Genomic DNA, 21,398 nt, shown 5'->3' on the forward strand with positions numbered 1-21,398 from the left:
TACAGGCCAGTAGAGAATAGTGCCCACAGTTCCCTGCCTGATACAACTAATTTGATTGTGTCGTGTACTCTTAAAAATCCACATAAGACACAGTAATTCTAGTTTGAATGCAATTGTATTTCATTAGCAAATTAGTAAAAATAATCATTTTACCAGGAACAGAGTGTGGCAGCTTCTCCTTACTTGCAGCCATATTCTGAACATTGAACCACACTTGAATGTTCCTTTTATACCTTTCTAAACAACCAATGATAAATCACTTATTACCATACCCACTATCTGTAACATTAACCTTACTGTGAATATACACAACCCTTGGTAACTAGCTGGCCCTGCAAATGAGGACAACATGGTATCATAACGCAGGCTACATTTTATACTGTTTGGTCAAAAACAGCACCACTTTAATGTGTTACTCTGCTGGCTATTGGGAATACTTCCAAAACTATGAGAAACAGCTTTGTATTATTGATAAGATTGATTATTTTGTGTGGAAAAACAGATTTTATATAACAAAATAATATATACTAAGTATACTACAGATTAGGGACAAATCGATTGGATGATTTCAGTATTGATACCAGTGTTGTCATTTTATTACCTGTGTATCCTGGCATTAAAATCCACAAAAATGTAGCCCCTGATGATAATTCTAATTTTAATAAAATGCAAATTCAATCATTCAAAGGCCTATCCCTGTATAGTCTAAAAAACATACAATGAATTGAACATTTTTAAATCATATGATAATAAAATATAAAATACATACTCTCAATTGAACATAATACAATGCCTGGATATACAGTGTCCTGCACTAATATGGCACCCGTGGTATATATACAGTGGGGAGTTTGCAATTACAGAGATCATACGTTTCCTGTAGTTCTTGACCACGTTTGCAGACTCTGCAGCAGGGATTTTGGCCCACTCCTCCATACAGACCTTCTCTAGATCCTTCAAGTTTCGGGCTGTCACGGGGAAATACGGACTTTCAGCTCCCTCCAAATATTTTCTATTGGGTTAAGGTCTGGAGACTGGCTAGGCCACTCCAGGACCTTGAGATGCTTCTTATGGAGCCACTCCTTAGTTACCCTGGCTGTGTGTTTCGGGTTGTTGTCATGCTGGAAGACCCAGCCACGACCCATCTTCAATGCTCTTACTGAGGGAAGGAGGTTGTTGGCCAAGATCTCGCGATACATGGCCCCATGTATTAAAAAGAAGGGTTTTAAGGTGATTTTTGAATATGGGCAAGGATGGGGCAGAGCGGATGTGGAGTGGTAGACGGATGTGGAGTGGCAGAGAAAGCCCTGTCTCCAAAAGTTTGCAACCTGGTACGGGGGGTGTCCAGTCGGTCTTTGTCAGAGGACCGCAAGGAGCGTGACTGTGTGTAGGGGTGGAGTAGTTCTGTAAGGTATTTTGGTGAGAGTCCATGGAGAGATTTGTAGGTGAGCAGGAGGATTTTATAGGTGATGTGAGACTTCACTGGCAGCCAGTGGAGCAGTTTAAAAATGGGAGTAATATCTGGACATCTGGACATACTGGAGTCTGCTGAGGGTCTTGTTGGGCAGTCCGGACAGGACACCATTGCAGTAATCCAGACGGGAGGTGATAAATGCATGGATGAGTGTCTCGGTTACTGAATGTGTGAGTGAAGGCCGGAGTCGTGAAATATTTCTGAGGTGGTAGAAGGCAGACTTGGTGATTTTGTTGATGTGGGACCGGAAGGAGAGAGTGAAGTACAGGATGACACCCAAGTTACGCACCTCCGGTGACAGGGAAATGGAGCAACCATCCACAACCAGGGCCAGGTCTCCAACTTTCCTGAGAAGTGGTGCAGGAGCCACCACCACGAGTTCTGTCTTGTTACTGGTGAGTTTGAGTAGGTTTGTGGTCATCCATGATTTGAGTTCCTGCAGGCAGTTGACAAGTTGTAGGGGTGGAAGCTGGGAGGAGAGGTTTGTGCAGATATAAAGCTGGGTGTCATCAGCGTAGTAGTGGAAATTAAGTCCATGTTTACGGATAATATGACCAAGGGGCAACATGTAAATGTTGAAGAGCAGAGGACCAAGCACAGAGCCCTGGAGCACGCCAAGGTTGGTGGGTGCTGAATCAGAGTTGGAGCCATTTAGGGTGATGAATTGTTTTCGGTTAGTGAGATAGGACCGAAACCAGGACAGTGCTGTGCCACTGAGGCCAATGAGCTCAGAGAGGCGGTGGAGAAGGATGGTATGGGAAACTGCATCAAAAGCTGCAGATAGGTCAAGGAGGATGGGGATTGTGATGAGGCCATTGTCAGCAGCAAGCAGGAGGTCATTAGTTATTTTGATAAGGGCGGTTTCAGTGCTATGGTGGGTTCTGAAACTGGATTGGAAGGGTTCAAAAAAGCCCATGGTGGGACATATGATGGATTTTACTGAGAAATGGGAGGTTGGAGATTGGACAATAGTTGTTAGGGTCGTCTGGGTCTGAGCCTGGCTTTTTAAGAGTGGGGATGACTACCGCCGTTTTAAAGCTGGATGGTGTTCTTGGGGTTGTACTCATCTTTCTTCTTCCTCCAAACACGGTAAGTGGAGTTTAGACCAAAAAGCTCTATTTTTGTCTCATCAGACCACATGACCTTATCCCATTCCTCCTCTGGATCATCCAGATGGTCACTGACCTGGACATGCGCTGGCTTGAGCAGGGGGACCTTGCATGCACTGCAGGATTTTAATCCATCACGGCGTAGTTTGTTAATAATGGTTTTCTTTGAGACTGTGGTCCCAGCTCTCTTCAGGTCATTGACCAGGTCCTGCCGTGTAGTTCTGGGCTGATCCCTCACTTTCCTCATGATCGTTGATGCCCCACAAGGTGAGATATTGCATGGAGCCCCAGGCCGAGGGAGATTGACTGTCATCTTGAACTTCTTCCATTCTCAAATAATTGCGCCAACACTTGTTGCCTTCTCACAAAACTGCTTGCCTATTGTCCTGTAGCCCATCCCAGCCTTGTGCAGGTCTACAATTTTATCCCTGATGTCCTTACACAGCTCTCTGGTCTTGGCCATTGTGGAGAAGTTGGAGTCTGTTTGATTGAGTGTGTGGACAGGTGTCTTTTATACAGGTAACGAGTTCAAACAGGTGCAGTTAATACAGGTAAAGAGTGGAGAACAGGAGGACTTCTTGTAGAAAAACTAAAAGGTCTGTGAGAGATGGAATTCTTACTGGTTGGTGGGTGATCAAATACTTATGTCATGCAATAAAATGCAAATTAATTATTTAAAAATCATACAATGTGATTCTCTGGATTTTGGTTTTAGATTCCGTCTCTCACATTTGAAGTGTACCTATGATAAAAATGACAGACCTCTACATGCTTTGTAAGTAGGAAAACCTGCAAAATCGGCTGTGTAACAAATACATGTACTCCTCACTGTATGAGCAAAATGGCTGTAAAAATATATATTTGCTGTTCACCTCTTGGGCTTTTATTCAAAATGTACACTAAAATCTAACATTTAATTTAAATTTAATTAGGAGACCACTGCACCTTTTTCTTTCCTTTCCAAAAAAGTCGAAAAGAAAGTTTTTGAGTGAGAAACAGAAGCGTTCAATTTGCAGTGGTCTCTTAATTTCAACCCTTCTGTTCCTCACTCAAAAGCTTCCTTTTCAAATTTTTGGAAAGGAAAGAAAAAGCTGCAGTGGTCTAAATTTTTACCGGAGCTGTATGCATGACACACAGGAAAAATTCCCACGGTCACCCATCACTATGAGAAAGACACCTAGAATAAAAAAATGATGTGTGACATAAGGTTATTGACATGCACATACCAGGACATAGCTATAAGAAAATTAATAGCATTTGAAAATGCCAATTTTCACTACCAGGGAATTAACTAAGATGTTTAAAACATCTGGTCATGTTAACAACTGGCCTGGAAGAGGATGAGTGTCTATACTGACCCCATGCACATTGAAGAGGATGGTTTGTGTGGCCAAAGGATCTGAGAAGAATTGGATGGAGAATTGCAGACGATTGAGTCAAGGGTTCAAAAAGTCTCCAAAACTACAATCAAACGCCATCTACAAGTTGTTTGGCAGGTTTTGTCATGAAAAAGCGTTTTCCGTCTTCAAACTATACTATATAATTTCAATGAGACCAGGTTCTATGTTCAGATGCGACCAAAATACAGCTTTTTAGAGGCAAAAACCATATGTAACCATGCAGGTTCCTCATCCCCACGGTGAGGTATGGAGGTGTTTCTTTGATGTTGTAGGGCTGTTTTTGTTCCAAAGGTCCTGGACAACTTGTTAGGATACAGATGTGCTCAAATGTTTGCATACCCTTGAAGAATTGGTAATATACACTCACCTAAAGGAATATTAGGAACACCATACTAATACTGTGTTTGACCCCCTTTCGCCTTCAGAACTGCCTTATTTCTACATGGCATTGATTCAACAAGGTGCTGAAAGCATTCTTTAGAAATGTTGGCCCATATTGATAGAATAGCATCTTGCAGTTGATGGAGATTTGTGGGATGCACATCCAGTGCACGAAGCTCCCGTTCCACCACATCCCAAAGATGCTCTATTGGGTTGAGATCTGGTGAATGTGGGGACCATTTCAGTACAGTGAACTCATTGTTATGTTCAAGAAACCAATTTGAAATGATTCGAGCTTTGTGACATGGTGCATTATCCTGGAAGTAGCCATCAGAGGATGGCTACATGGTGGTCATAAAGGGATGGACATGGTCAGAAACAATGCTCAGGTAGGCTGTGGCATTTAAACGATGCCCAATTGGCACTAAGGGGCCTAAAGTGTGCCAAGAAAACATTCCCCACACCATTACACCACCACCACCAGCCTGCACAGTGGTAACAAGGCATGATGGATCCATGTTCTCATTCTGTTTATGCCAAATTCTGACTCAACAGAAATCGAGACTCATCAGACCAGGCAACATTCTTCCAGTCTTTAACTGTCCAATTTTGGTGAGCTCGTGCATAATGTAGCCTCTTTTTCCTATTTGTAGTGGAGATGAGTGGTACCCGGTGGGGTCTTCTGCTGTTGTAGCCCATCCGCCTCAAGGTTGTGTGTGTTGTGGCTTCACAAATGCTTTGCTGCAAACCACGGTTGTAACGAGTGGTTATTTCAGTCAAAGTTGCTCTTCTATCAGCTTGAATCCGTCGGCCCATTCTCCTCTGACCTCTAGCATCAACAAGGCTTTTTCGCCCACAGGACTGCCGCATACTGGATGTTTTTCCCTTTTCACACCATTCTTTGTAAACCCTAGAAATGGTTGTGTGTGAAAATCCCAGTATCTGAGCAGATTGTGAAATACTCAGACCGCCCTGACTGGCACCAACAACCATGCCATGCTCAAAATTGCTTAAATCACCTTTCTTTCCCATTCTGACATTCAGTTTGGAGTTCAGGAGATTGTCTTGACCAGGACCACACCCCTAAATGCATTGAAGCAACTGCCATGTGATTGGTTAAATAGATAATTGCATTCATGAGAAATTGAACAGGTGTTCCTAATAATCCTTTAGGTGAGTGTATGTACCATTTCTAAATAAAACTTGAGGTAGCAGGCAAACCACGTCTTTTTAAATAAAATATGTTGTATCTGTCCATATACAACATCCTCGGAATACATTTTGTTTAGGAAAACATTATTTTTCTTTCTGTCCATTTTGACTCCATGTATCGTTGTTAATGATCCTTTTCGTTCTTGATGGTGTCCTATTGGCGCCATGATTTTTAAATATAAACGCGTCATGCCAGAGGCTGCAGTCCTCTTCCTGTCGTATTTATATAACTGGACGGCATTATATTTTACTTGTACAAGTCGCTGTATAATCGCCTAAAACAATTAGCATTGTCAACGAAATACAGTTGAGCGCTTCTCCAATTTATCAACCCCTGGAGATATTTGCATGATTTTATTCGTGGCCTAGTCAGGGACTAACCAGGTCTTCTCTCTAATGAATCCACCCCAAGAGATATTTTACACGATACACAATGTAATTCGTGGACCAGTCAGGGAGTAATTAGGCCTTCTCTCCAATTTATCCACCCCTAGAGATATTTTACACGATTTTATTTGCAGCCCAGTCAGGGAGTAACCAGGTCTTCTTTTCGACTACCAAACGCTTTTGCAATCTTGACAGTTCTTCATATGGCGTAGTTTGACGACTCACTGTTTACGACTCACTGCAACCAATAACCGGGAAAAACGACTTATCCTTACAATTGCCCCTAAGCTCTCATGCCGAAGTTCAGTAGAATTGTTAAAACTTGTCCATCCGGGTCACGGCACCAAACTGTTAGAAATCGGCCATTTCGTATAGTGGTTGATATAATTATCGAATACCCGGTTGTCAAGGGATTTGTGTGATGGTAATTTTATTGATCAGAACTCTTTAAGAAGGAAGTACAGAGACTAAATACTCTCGGCACAATTAACTGTTTATTGATTATTTATTTATTATTATTTGCAAATAAGAGAGACGCATCAAACGCTTACCAACAAAATCGTCCGAGGAGTCTCTAACTCAATACATGCACAATCCGTATATATTACATAGAAAAAAGGGTGTGGTAAGTTGTTGCCCATCTGCCTTGTCAATGAAACACGTTCCCTCTGTTCTATCATATGTCCTAGGTTTCAAACAAGTCACATGTTGTCCTCCCCCATCTGGTTAACTTTCTCAACCCTTGAGGGTAACATAAAGACAACCTACAGAGAGGTAGATGATTAACCCTATACTCTGCTGCGACCAATCAAGAATGCCCACTAAGACAAACACCAGATCCCCCTCTCCTACATTCCTAAGGAACAGAAAGGACTGACACCCTTTTTTGTCTAGGCAGGAGGACATGGCCCAAATACCTAATAATCCTCTGATATTATACAGACGTGTGTCACAATCAAAGTAAAGATTTACATACCAGCCAATGGAAAGACAGACATTTCTCAAATGCACCTTAAATTAAAAATGTCCATAACAGTGAGTAATTCAAATATTTATTGCAGCATTTGATAGTCTATTAGCTCATGCTGTTACAGGCTCAATCTCTTTTCACTGTAATGTTGGTTACAAGCTGATATATACATTGAAGGGTGTGTCTACCTAGCAAAGATCAGGTTTCCAAGACAGTATCCCCCATGCCAAATGCTTTTTTGTGGCATTGGCACAGTACAGGCTTCTTTCTGGCAACTCGATCATGCAGCTAATTTTTGTTTAAGTATCGTCGTATTGTGCTCCTTGAAAAAACCACACCGTCTTCTTCACAATTTCTGCCAGGTTATGCAAACTTATGAGCACAACGGCACATGGTATCATGAACTCCAACAAGTACCAGCAGATTTTCAATCAAAACCTGTCTGGCTATGCCAGGAAGTAAGAACTGGACTCTGGTTGGATCTTCCAGGAGGACAGTGACCCATGCACACCTCAAAATAAACACTAAAATGGTTCAATGACCACAGAATCAAGCTTTTGCCATGGCCATCTGAGTCCCGTTACCTAAACCCCATAGAAACCTGTGACATTAGCTGAATAGGAGTGTCCGCAAGCATGGACCTCAGAATCTGTAAGATCTTGACAGATTCTGTATGGAGGAATGTTCTCAGATTCATTGCCATGTGTTCTCCAACATCATTATGCATTATAGGAGACTCAGACCTTTTAACTTGACAAAGGGAGGTCGCACAAAGTATTACATTTTGGGGTGCCAATTATTCTGGGGGAAAACATTTGATAAGAATAAATTTTTTCTTAAAGGATTTTTCTTTAATTAAAAGTTAGATTGTTAATATTTTGAATGAAAGATCAAGAGGATAAACAAAAAAATTCACAGCCCGTTTTGCTCATATTTACCATGGTTGCCAATATTAGTGGAGGGTACTGTACTTCTAGTAAATAGGTATTTGACTTTATCACCAAACAGCGACACGTCAAGCAAAAAAGCACAATTGGTCAGAAATAATCAGCCATTTCTGACAAACAGTCAGCAAATACCAATTATTAAATGTTTTGACTAATACATGTCTGATACCAATTGCTGGCCAATATATCAGCACATCCCTACAGTTATAACAGGAAACTTTCTCTGTCTGGGTTGTTCAAGTGTTTTCCCCCAAGAAATAGGGACAGGTTGCAGGCTGGCTCAATGATGTGATAAGCATGAAAGAGGTGTTTGAGCTGGCCAAATAACTGTCTAGAAAACGAACAATAAGCAGCATACTTAGTTTTCCTGAATGGAAAATATTGATAAACTATCCATTCACGTTATACACACAGCAAGGCATTGCATGGCTTTGAAAATGTATCTGCTGTGAAAACACCTTTGTTGTGTGTTAATGTGACCTACATTTCTGTTCGAAATTTAGAAAGGATCTAAAGATACAATCGTGTGTTGCCACACATTTTTCTATGACGTGGACAAGGGAGTGTAGACGAGTTAGGCCTACTTGCTACAATATAAATATTACCACAATATTGCTAAATATTGTGTTAGATTTGTTTCTGTTACCGTAAGTATACATAATTGTATATACGAAGATTACTAGTGTTAATACAATATACGTTTCAATAATACAATTTGAAAATGTTCACAATAATCAGGAAATGTCTTATGATGGGGTACGTATCACGAATCCCAAACATACAAACATGAACTCGGACACAGAAAGAACTTACCGGATCCAGCAAATCCACCCAAATAAGACAACTTTCGTTTTTCAAGTTGAAGAATTCATTTGTGGAGTTCCCGTTACGTCATCAGCTGAAAGCGGAGGAGGATAATTTCTCTTGAAACAAAAACGAATCTTGCGGGCTGCTTTTATTCAACAACGTGATCCCGCAAATACAGTTTTCGGAATGAATAGCCGGACGGTATCTTACGCAAAAACGTACAGTCTGTACCCCAACATTCTGAACGCAAGTGCTGACAATTAATGTAGAGAGTAGAAGATAGAACTTATAATTTGTTCTTAGTATTGGTTTAGTATTACTTCATGTAACTCACACCCACTTTCTTGGTGCTCCATTAGTTTAGCCCATTATGTAGTTATGCCACTGCTCACTGCGGGTCACTCAACACAGAGCAAGAAAGGTGAGGTCTTCCTAAAAACACCAGCGTCTTGTGACCTGCGTCTTGTGAGCAACATTAAAGAAACACTTCCGGTTCGTGACAATTAAGACATTTTCAAAATAAAAGAAAACATCTTATTACTTCAAAACGGACAGAAATTGAGTTTATTAATTTAAAAAATAAACATTTTAAGAAAATGTTCCTCTCAAAACATAGACAACAATTAATATATTATCATATTGAAGAGTAATTTAAATAAAAAGTGGGTATTAAAACACGTTCCAAGGGCAGAATTCTGACAATGCAAATGACTGAATATGGAATACATACACTCACCAAAAGGATTATTAGGAACACCATTCTAATACTGTGTTTGACCCCCTTTTGCCTTCAGAACTGCCTTAATTATACATGGCATTGATTCAACAAGGTGCTGAAAGCATTCTTTAGAAATGTTGGCCCATATTGATAGGATGGCATCTTGCAGTTGATGGAGATTTGTGGGATGCACATCCAGTGCACGAAGCTCCCGTTCCACCACATCCCAAAGATGCTCTATTGGGTTGAGATCTGGTGACTGTGGGGGCCATTTCAGTACAGTGAACTCATTGTTATGTTCAAGAAACCAATTTGAAATGATTCGAGCTTTGTGACATGGTGCATTATCCTGCTGGAAGTAGCCATCAGAGGATGGCTACATGGTGGTCATAAAGGGATGGACATGGTCAGAAACAATGCTCAGGTAGGCTGTGGCATTTAAACGATGCCCAATTGGCACTAAGGGGCCTAAAGTGTGCCAAGAAAACATCCCCCACACCATTACACCACCACCACCAGCCTGCACAGTGGTAACAAGGCATGATGGATCCATGTTCTCATTCTGTTTATGCCAAATTCTGACTCAACAGAAATTGAGACTCATCAGACCAGGCAACATTCTTCCAGTCTTCAACTGTCCAATTTTGGTGAGCTCTTGCAAAATGTAGCCTCTTTTTCCTTTTGTAGTGGAGATGAGTGGTACCGGGTGGGGTCTTCTGCTGTTGTAGCCCATCCGCCTCAAGGTTGTGTGTGTTGTGGCTTCACAAATGCTTTGCTGCATACCTCGGTTGTAACGAGTGGTTATTTCAGTCAAAGTTGCTCTTCTATCAGCTTGAATCAGTTGGCCCATTCTCCTCTGACCTCTAGCATCAACAAGACATTTTCGTTCCTAATAATCAATTAAGTGAATGTATTGCGTCATAGCTCATACACTATTGAATATTCCACAGAGAAAGCAATGTAGGAAATTGTGGAAAGTGTGTAAAGTAAGACAAACCAGTCTAATCAAGGGGAATGGTGTGCTACATCTAGCAACACAATATGTTCTACACCCTGTATCCACAATGTAACTCAGTGGATATGAAATACATATTGACTCATACAGAAAAAAACTGTTCTATACGCCACAGTGAATGTATAGTAGGAAATTATTCAGGAGACTCTATAGAGTGATTATATGAAGAAAAAAAAACAAGGGGCACTGTGTATTTGCAATTGTTGCTGGCATTTTACTCCACACATCCCATTGGCCACAATGTAACTCAGTGGATATGAAATACATATTGACTCATACAGAAAAAAACTTTTCTATACGCCGCAGTGAATGTATTGTAGGAAATGTCAAGCAGACTCTATAGAGTGATGATATGCAAAACAAATTAGGGAAACTGTGTATTTGCAATTATTGCTGGCATTTTACTCCCCACATCCCATTAGATCTCTAGATAAGGTAGTCTGATATTTATACAGTAGGTTAAGGTAGCAGTTACTGTGCATACTCAAGGAAATAATGGTAGGAGAAGGTAGATCTATGGGATCATTTATAGGTCCCGCCAGTCATTGGGGCATCTTTGGGGCTGAAATTTAAATGATGTGACAATTTGCATTTATTTAATTCCAAGTAAAGCACTGTCCATAGCTTACACGTCTTTAACATAATACAGAAAAGTATTTATTAAGGGCAAAGTTTGAACACAGTTCAAAATTGTGATTAATCGTGATTAACTACAGAAGATTAAAATAATTAATGTTGAGTAATTGCATAATCGTTTGATTGCATTATTTAAAAAAAGAAAACACAAACAGATTTTATTTAATTATATTTTCCAACTTCAACAGAACTGGCAGAGAGAGAGACAGGGGAAAATGTATTCATTATTGCACAAAGTATATATACAGCTCTGGAAAAAATTAAGAGACCACCCCTTTCTTAAATCAGCATCTCTACATGTATGGCAGCCATTCCACTCCAGTGTCTGTTAAATACCAACAAAGGCACACATCATTTTACTTAATGAGGTACTTATTAGATGATTACCTGAACCAAATCTAATTTAACGAGGAAAAGTATAAAAACCACAGCTGTGGTCATCACTATTCTCTTGCAGTAGGACCAGCTGGATGGCAACAACACTGCAAGTATTACCTCAAAGGTAATTTTAATTTAGAAATAACTATTCAGCATGACTAAATAGTTGAAAAGAAAAGCTTTGAGTGAGGAAAATGAAAGTTTCAATTCTGGCTTTACTGGCAGAGGGATACAGTGAGCGTCAGGTTGCTTCCATCCTGAAAATTTCAAAGACGCCGGTTCATAAGAACAAGGTCAAGCAACAGACATTGGGGAAAACAAAGCTACAGACTGGCAGAGGGCGAAAACGACTGACCGAGATGACTGTCAACTCATTCGAATGTCACTCAACAACCTTAGGATGACATCAAGTGACCTACAAAAAGAATGGCAAACAGCAGCTGGGGTGAAGTGCACGGTGAGGATGGTTCGAAACAGGCTCCTAGGGGCAGGGCTGAAGCTCTGACAATGTTACCCAAATCTGAGAATTGGTTTTTCCAGCAGGACAATACTCCATGCTCCATCAAGGTGTGGATGGAGGACCATCAGATCAAACCCTGTCATGGCCTACACAATCTCCAGATCTGAACCCCATTGAAAACCTCTGGAATTTGATCAAGAGGAAGATGGATGGTCACAAGCCATCAAATAGCTATTTACATTTTTGTGCCAGACGTGGCATAAAGTCACCCAACAGAAATGTGACAGACTGGTGGAGAGCATGCCAAGACGCATGAAAGCTGTGATTAAACAGGGTTATTCCACCAAGTATTGATTTCTGAACTCTTCCTAAGTTGGAACATTAGGATTTAGTGTTTGAAAAATGAATATGATATATATTTTCTGCATTATTTGAGGTCTGAAATACATATTTTTTGGTTATTTTGACCAGTTGTTATTTTCTACAAATAAATACTCTAGATTTTTATTTGGAATTTGGGTGTAATATTGTCAGTAGTTTATAGAATAAAACAAAAAAACTGTTAATTTTATTCAAACACATGTCTATGAATAATAAAACCAGAGAAACAGATATTTTTGCAGTGGTCTCTTAATTTGTTCCAGAGCTGTATATATATTATTTTGTTTCAGTGGCAATCCAGATGCTAAATGCTAAATTTGTCTAGTTTATTTTTGTCTCGTTTATTAGCCATGTATACGGTTTGAATCGACAGCGTGCTTTGGCTTTGGTAGGGAATAGCTGTTCATCAACAGTTCACACTGGGTTTGTAAGAACCAACAACGTGATTTTCACAAATGTATCGAAGATTTCAGATATCACTGCGGGTATCCTTTGGGACATTGTAAGGAAATATGGCACCGACCAAACCGTGCCACCACTTTTAGTGTGTAGCCATCTACACAGAGAGCTCCAGCCACACACACTACTTTATAGCACCAAACGCTAAAGAAATTGTACTGTGAATACAATTTTCCTAACAGCTCCGCCCATTCAGTTATTCAATTAAATTGTACAATTCTCTCTGTGGTTTCGATAGGCCATTTTAACCTATTGAATAGTAAATTATTGTTGCCATCTATGCCCCATCGCCTTACACAATGTGTTAGTTTGCATTTAGAAATAGAAACCAGGCAAGCCTAGTTCAGCCGGCCCGCAATGAAGTGTACTAATACTAGCTGCCCTCTCAAGAATCAAACCCAGGTGGCCCACCTGAAAGGCTGTGTCGTTAACCACTACGCCACAGAGCTGTATGTTTACTGGGTGTCAGGATAGCCTCTTGACATTATATCATTTTGTGTTTGAATATTTTGTTAGACACCATTAACCATTGTGTTCTACTGAGTAACGTTTCTTATTAAGTTTACCTCCACCACAAATAGCATCTATATACTATAGACTGTATAGCTTTTGCCACTGGCCGTTTTACCAGCTTATTTGCCATTTGTGAATGACATTGATACAATAACTACAGTCATAACTGACTTTTTAGTCAAATGAAAAGACAATAGAATCATGTAGCCAGCGAAGTGTTTGTCTATCCTGAAGAAATCCTAAGACATAATTCGAAAATCCACCAGAAATAGTGGTAATATAACAGCAAACAGTTTCATTTTAGGTTTCCCATAACATAACCAGTGAAGGTTGTAACCAGCAAAGTTTTTGTCTATCCTGAAAAAAATCCTCTTTTGCCACTGGCTATTTTAACAGCTAATTAGTCTTTTGTGAATTAAATTGATACAGTATCTATCAATATGAAGAAAAACAGCCATGCTGTAGTTATTGTATCAATTATTATTCACATATGGCTAATTAGTTGTTAAAACGGCCAGTGGCAAAAGCCATAAAGTTCATAGATGCTATTTGTGGTAGAGGTAAACTTAATGCTCATTTTAGGACCCGACAAACAAAGAGCTTTGTTGGCAGATCTCACTGTAAACCTCGACGGCTGCATGGTGGTACCCCAAAAAACTGTAAGAAACCTTGGCGTTACCCTTGACCCTGACCTCTCCTTTGATGAACATATAAAATATGTCTCAAGAGTTGCTTATTTTCATCTTCGAAATATTGCAAAAATCTGAACATTTCTATCAAAAACCGATGCAGAAAAACGAATCTATGCTTTTGTTACTTCTAGATTAGATCGCAATGCTCTACTTTCCGGTTACCCTGATGAATCAATAAATACATTTCAATTAGTGTTGCACACGGCTGCTAGAATGCTAACACATTACTCCAGTACTAGCCTCTTTACACTCGCTGCCTGTTAGGGTTAGGGCTGATTTTACAGTTTTATTGTTAACCTATAAATCAATACATGGACTTGCTCCTATTTACCTCACTGAAATGATCCAGCCATACATACCTAGACGTAACCTTGGATCGCAAGATGCAGGCCTTTTAATTGTACCTAGAATTAGATACGACAAACAGTCGGAGGCAGGGCCTTCTCTCATAGAGCTCCAATACTGTGGAATGATTTGCCAATTAAGGTTAGAAATGCAAACTCAGTGCCAAGTGTCTACTAAAGACTCATCTCTACAGCATTGTCTATGATTGTGTAGTCTGGCTCAGGGGCATCAAAGTGACCAGAAAGGCTTGATACTGTCCACCTTTGCTGTCTTGCCAGGTGGGCTCTCATCACCACTGGGATGCCCTCCCTCCAATGCCATTCGGGGGCGGAGTCACTGGCTTGTTGATGTCTCTCTGTTGCGCACTTGTGCAATTGGTCTGTACTCTGCAGACAATACTTGGCCCTCATTCAGGGTGGTTGCGGTTGGTTGGTGTCCCTTTGGTTGATGCTTGGGAATGTGGGTGGATTGATTTCCTTCCTGTTGGGCACTGTCCGGGGCCTCCTCCAGATAGGGCCACAGTGTCACTGGAACCCCCTCTCTCAGCCCCAAGGTCTTACGCTGCTATATTATTGTGCTGGGGGAGTAGGGTCAGTTCTCCTTCTCCAATGTAAATCCTTGTAGATCTAAGGAATGCATTTTCTAAATGTTCCCTGTCTCCTGCCCTGTTTTAAACTTAGGAGGACATGAGGTCTTGGCCCACACCTAAGGAGTACCAGGCTTGAAAGGCTTTGCTGACCCAGACTACATTTAAATAGACTCTGTACTCAGCCCATGTGCATTTATTAATTATTACAATTTATAGTCTTAATATGTTCACTCGGCACAGCCAGAAGAGGACTGGTCACCCCTCTAAGCCTGGGTCCTCTCTAGGTTTCTTCCTAAATTTCGGCCTTCTTAGGGAGTTTTTCTTAGCCACTGAAATTCAACACTTCTGTTGTTTGCTCCTTGGGGTTTAAGGCTGGGTGTTTTGTAAAAGCACTTTGTGATGCTGATGTAAAAAGGGCTTTATAAAGAAATTTGATTGATTGATTGGTTCCAAAACACAGAGTATTGTTAAAAGAGGAGGTGTTGCAACACAGTGGTAAACAAGACCGTCCCAACCTTTTTGAAACATATTGCTGGCATCAAAATCAAAATGTGCATGTCTTTTTCCCAAAACAATAACATTTCTCAGTTTCAGCATTTGAAACTGAGAAATTCTGCGCTTCACATCTTCAATTGAGACTTGAAGTGCTACATCTTCAATTAAATATAGGGATAAATGATTTGCACATCATTGCAATCTGTTTTTGTCTGCATTTTATGCAGCATACCAACTTCTTTGGAAACAGTGTTGTATTTCATGGAGCTCCATCCCATAGGGGGATTTCTGCTCCTAGTGGTTTAGGGCATAGCTACTTAGCAAATTAGGTCAGGTCCGACTAACACCAAGCAAGGCCATTTCCCAACAAGAGAGATACTACAGTGACATCAATTACATCCATGCCACCACCACACAAAAGCATACAGCCAATTCATACAATCAAACTCCCAAAGAGACTCGTCAAGAAAAGATGGAGCATCACACAAGATGACCGCACATCTTTCCTCCATCTCTCTCAGACTGTCCCTTTGGCAACACCAAGATCCGATTGGGCGAGAAAATACAAGGACATGTTTAGAAGGTTATATTGGAGAAAAGGGGAAGGCGTCGACCAAGATGTTACCGCAGCAATATCCTCAACCCCAACAACTTGAAACAGAGCAGAAAAGACAGCCACACCAAGAGAAGAAGGTACTTTGACTCCAAAAAGGACACCCCGCTTTCTCCTATAAGCCAGCTCAATGGCTTCCTTAAGGCAATCATCCAGATGCTGTTTAGACTGTTCATTACCAACCACAAAAGCGCCATAACACTTAGTTGTGGCGAGTAGCTCATATCAGTTTTGCACTCCACATAACATGCCAAAGCATGAACCGGGCACAGTTGATGGAGATGCTCCATCTCCTCCAAAAGGAGTGGGGGAGAAAAGCCCCTGATCAAAATGACCTATTAATAACCATTGGCAGAAAATCCGGGTTGGGGCGCAGCAAGGCCTTTCTCAGCTCATCTGTGATCGAGAGACAATCCTCATGCATTGACAAAGCACACTGACTACTCACTCGCTTAGCTGACGTCAGCATGAATAGAACAGACAGTATTAGGGACAGCATTTTCAATGAAACTTCATCTGAACGACAGACAGCGCATCTGGCACGAATGACAAGTCCCACTGAGGGACTCTGGTATGGACCACAGGTGTCAGTCGACGGGTCCCCTAGAAACAATGCTAAACCAGAGGGTGTCACCTTGCCAAAGCCCTCGCAACAAGCCTCACAGCGCACTGGCTTCATGGAATGGCCATACACCCCTGCGTAGAAATCTTTGATTTCCAAGCATACACTTTAGACACAGCCGAGAGCCCTGAATTATTCTAATGACAGCAATCGACAGACTGTGGCGCGCTAGTGTGTCCATTTGGACACCCATATAAACTACCTGTTGACAGGGCTACTGTGTGCTCTTTTTCTAATTAAGAGCAAACCCTAGGCATGACATGTGCGTAACCAGAGTTAGTGTGTGCCATAGCCAGTTCGGCTGAGGGTGCCATAACAAGTAAGTTGTCCATCTAAGCCAACACTCTGACACCTTTCCGGCATCGAGGTTCTAGCACCACTCTGACGCACTTGGAGAACCTGTGTAGAGTGTACCTGAACGGGATTCATTTAAACTGATACGCCACCATCTAAAAGGAGAGGCGAAGAAAACTTCTGTGGATCAGAACCACCAGGCCATGAAAGTATGCATGCTTCAGATCCATGCTTGTGCAAAAATTGTTGTTTTGTGGTGAGCATTCGGAAGGGCTGTTTGACTATGCTGCAGTTGAGGACCTGTAGATCCACAATCGCTGTCAACCCCCATATTTTCTCGTTCTTTTTTGGAACAAGAAAATATCGGGTATATAACCCCTCCACTCTCTGCTCTTGGGGAACCACTATCTGTATAAATTAAGGTAAATTAATAAATAAACCCCTTGTTTTATTGTTTGAACGACATCTCAAGCATCTCAAATAGAAAAGAAAAATAGTGGGACTGGTTTTAAAATAATTATTTTTGGAAGTATTAAATGTTTTGGAATTGTTATTGTTTTTTAAAGGACTTAAAATGATCAGGGGGCTGCAAGTATAACATAGATGGATCCAGATTGGAGCCTACGGAGTGCAGCTGCATCTTGTTTTTTGTAATCTTTTGCATTGATTTACGCAGACTTGTGTTTGTGTATTCTGAAATGCGCTGTGAGGTTCCTTGCAATTCTTTGGCGAGCACTTCACTGGGAATTCTACAACAGACCTTCTGCCGAGGTGTAAACATGGAAACCAACTGGATCTAGTAAAATGTTAGCAGCACATAACAAATGATGCTACTATATTCAGACAAGTAGTAGCCTACAGCTGCAAATAGCAGCAACATATGGAAACCAATGCTAATAAGAGCATGGAGGAGGTTTATTTGCTCATCATGTTACCGTTAACAGGTTTTCCTTTTAGAATAGAAAATTGTATACAACAATTTATTAGGATAGGGAAGCTGATTGTAAGGTGGTTGGATTGGCTTTGTGACTAATGAAACATTGCATACTTTCATGTGCCTGCAAGAATGCACACAATGTTTTGCCATTTCTCTTTTCAACGGGTAGTGTATGAGTACAACAGAATTCTGTTCAAATACGCTCCTGGAGGCATCTTTGAACCAACTGCGTTTTCATAGTCAGTGTGCTGGCTTACTTGCACGACATTTTGGTGTTGGCAAGCTTGACCAAGATGGCCATTAGACACACTGCGATTACATGATTCTCCTAAAGTTGTATGTGTCTCTGATTTTCGCTTGGCATGAGGGCTTTGGTAACATATCTGTTTTTGGACATCTCTTGGTGAAGCTTTGTCAGTTTGGGACTTGTAGGCTGCAACCTGTGTCTGGCCAGAATTCCTCAATGGGATTTGTCTGTAGTGCTCAAGGCGCTTAGTGAAGTGCCGTTTGAGCCTTTAGATTACATTTCCTTGAAAAATCTTTCACTGAAGCATTCTTTGCTGCTGCTCACACTGACGTCAACTATGACAAGTGACAGATCTGTTTTGTCAATGAACGTAAACTGTCACACAATCAATTGTGATTTATGCTGAGCTTTGCTGCATCCTAATCCATATTTTTTGAAGAAAAGATTATTAAGGGTGTTAGGGCTTTAGGCCTTCTCTCCCTCTCCTTTTGGAAGAGAGTCAGAGGAGCATCTGCAACAGTTGTACCCTGTGTGCGCTTTGGCACAGTATGTAGTGCACAGCAATGTTGAGATCTACACTCCTGTTAACTATTGGGTCTTATAAAAAGAGACTAGACTATGTGAAGTGGAACATGGCATTAGAGAATTACTCACTTGTGTGTGTAGAATCCATAGAAAGTATCTAGGCCTCAGCTGTTTGCGTGTTACAGGGCTTCTGCATTGGCGAAACCACTGGTGAAACAGTTGCTGGCTCACTGGCTTTAGGAGGCTATCGAGTTGGGGTATGAGGCAGTGGGATGTCCTTTGCCCTTTGGAGTCAGAGCACATTTCCCTCATGGAGTGGGTGCGTCTGATTTTCTTTTCTGAGGTTGAGGATACTGGCAAGACGGCGTCATAGTCGATACCTTACTATTACCTATAACCAGTGACGAGGGTTTTAGAAACGGCAAATGTAAATTGTGTTGTGTATGTTTTGCATACTGTGAACTTTTCATTGTTGCACTCTCCTCTTGATTCTGGAGTGGACAAATTAGTATTACTTTTCTGTGATACTTTTTGTGGAAACTGTTATTTGGTGTTAGCCCTGCCTGACTTCTTTTTGGGTGTTTTGTCTGTCAGGGAGTACATCTCGGCAGTGCATAGCTCCATAAAATAGAACGATAATTACCAGATAATCAACTACGCAAACGATGAAAGAGCATTATTTTACCTGTCAAAAGGAAATGATCAATGAATATAGTCACTTCTATTGGTAAATGTTTATTAATGTTATTGTTTACCATTAACTATTGTTGTGTTTTTTTCATCTTACAAACATTGTTGTATTCACAGATTGACATTTTGTTAGGGAGGTGGTATTTAAGTTTGTTATAAATTCTGGAACATGGTATTTTATCAAATTAGGAAGTATATTCTTTTGTGAAATTAACTTGTTCTAGATTGTGATGAGGAGATCTTATGCATTTATGACACAAATGTTTTAATTACATCAGTAATTTAGTACATTAAATAGCTGTGCTATGCTAAAATGCCCCTTTGTGGGAGGATCCGAGTAGCATGCTTAACAATAATAATAAGGAAGTTGAATAACTACACTGTGGCAGCTTTTCAAGCCACCCATTAATAAGATGTATGTGAAACATTAGAGCTGGGTACTCTTGCTTCACAAGCCCCAGTAATAATATAGACCAGGGGTACTCAACTCCTACCCTATGAGATCTGGTGCCTGCAGGTTTTCTGTTCTACTTCATCATTAATTGCCTGCACCTGATGTCCCAGATCTAAGCAGTTCCTTGATTAGAGGGTTGCAATTTTTTTTTTTTTTTTTGTGGAACTGCCTTCGCGGTTTGAAAGCTATACGAGGTATCATGCATTGTTTACAAATCCAGACCTTTATTATGAAGGCGTTCTCAATCCCATAAACGTCTGACGTGGTCGTGGCTATTACCGTTCTGCTAGCAGAGGGATATTACAGTATGCGGGCAGCACTAACTCAGATATTATTTTTTCAAAATAAAAACACGTCAATGTGTTTAATTCATTATAAAGACACAATTGTAGTTTAAAAGCAAGTGTCATGTTTTTCTTTAAGCAAAAGCAAAGAATAATGATTCGAAACAAATATACATGTGTATACAAAAAATAAGAACAATATTAAAAAAAGATGTTAAACATACAATCTACAGACAATATTGTTAAATATTTTCCCCTACATATTCCCAATACACTATGTAAACAAATGTATGCAGATCGCCTTGTAAAAAAAAAAACTAAGCTATGTGAAGTGGAACATAACTTTCAGGAATTAGTCACTAGGGTGTGTAGAAACCATTTAAAGTCTATGTAAAATCTAACACACCCAGTCCATTGGCTTCAATGCAATATGCTATACTGAGAAATGGTCTGCCTTGATTATAACCCATTCACCATTGTCTAAACCAGAGGTCTCAAACCGGTTCCACGGAGGGCCATGTGTCTGCAGGTTTTTGGGTTTTCCTTTAAATTGGTTCCCAGTTCAGACCTAAACAACCAGGTGGGGGTAGAAACTAACCAATTAGTGACCTAATTAGTCAGTTAAGTACAAGGTGAGAGCGAAAACCTGCAGACACTCGGCCCTCCGTGGAACCGGTTTGACACCTCTGGTCTAAACTGAAGCCACACATGCAATTTGAATGTGGACTCAATTTCTATTCCAATGTTGTATGCCGTCATGCCATCAAACCAACTAGCGTGTGCTGTTTTTGTTTTTACCAGAAGTACTTTGTTTAAGTTGAGATTATGCATGATGTTTAGTGTCACACACAGAGTATGCCTAGGACCCTCAAACTCTAGATGTCAAAGCCAGTCCCACTACATTTTTTAAATTGCAGCCATCTAATCAGGGACTTATGTAGGAAAGGGACACCAGGTGGGTGCAATTAATGATGAGGTAGAACAAAAAAACAGCAGGCTCTAGAACTCGTAGGATAAGAGTTTTCCCATGACCTAAGAGATGGCAACACTCACGTATGGTGTCACTGACAGTTTTTATTTTTTTTATTTCACAGTTCGTTATTTTGCCACATGGTGAATTTTGTGGAATTTCTGAACCATGAAATGTCATGCTGCAGTATTTTATCCCATCCCTTTCTTGAAATCCATGTTCCACTTCACATAGTCTAGTTTTTGTTATAAGGCAATATATTTACCAAATCAAGCTGTACATTTTATGGCTCAATATTATTCTTAAAAATATATATATAAGAAAAAATAAATAAAACTATATACCATTTCCAAATAATTTCTCTTTCCATTCATTAGAAGACAACATGAACATG

At 40.5% G+C, this 21,398-nt stretch overlaps 1 protein-coding gene across 1 annotated transcript in view; it reads right to left on the reverse strand.

The window, feature by feature from the left end:
- LOC105031583 overlaps positions 1–21,398 on the reverse strand; it is a 39,486-nt gene that overhangs the window by 17,157 nt on the left and 931 nt on the right. The gene's annotated exons all lie outside the window — the stretch shown is intronic.

The sequence above is a fragment of the Esox lucius genome, chromosome 21 (assembly GCF_011004845.1).
Source record: "Esox lucius isolate fEsoLuc1 chromosome 21, fEsoLuc1.pri, whole genome shotgun sequence".
Lineage (NCBI taxonomy): Eukaryota > Metazoa > Chordata > Actinopteri > Esociformes > Esocidae > Esox > Esox lucius.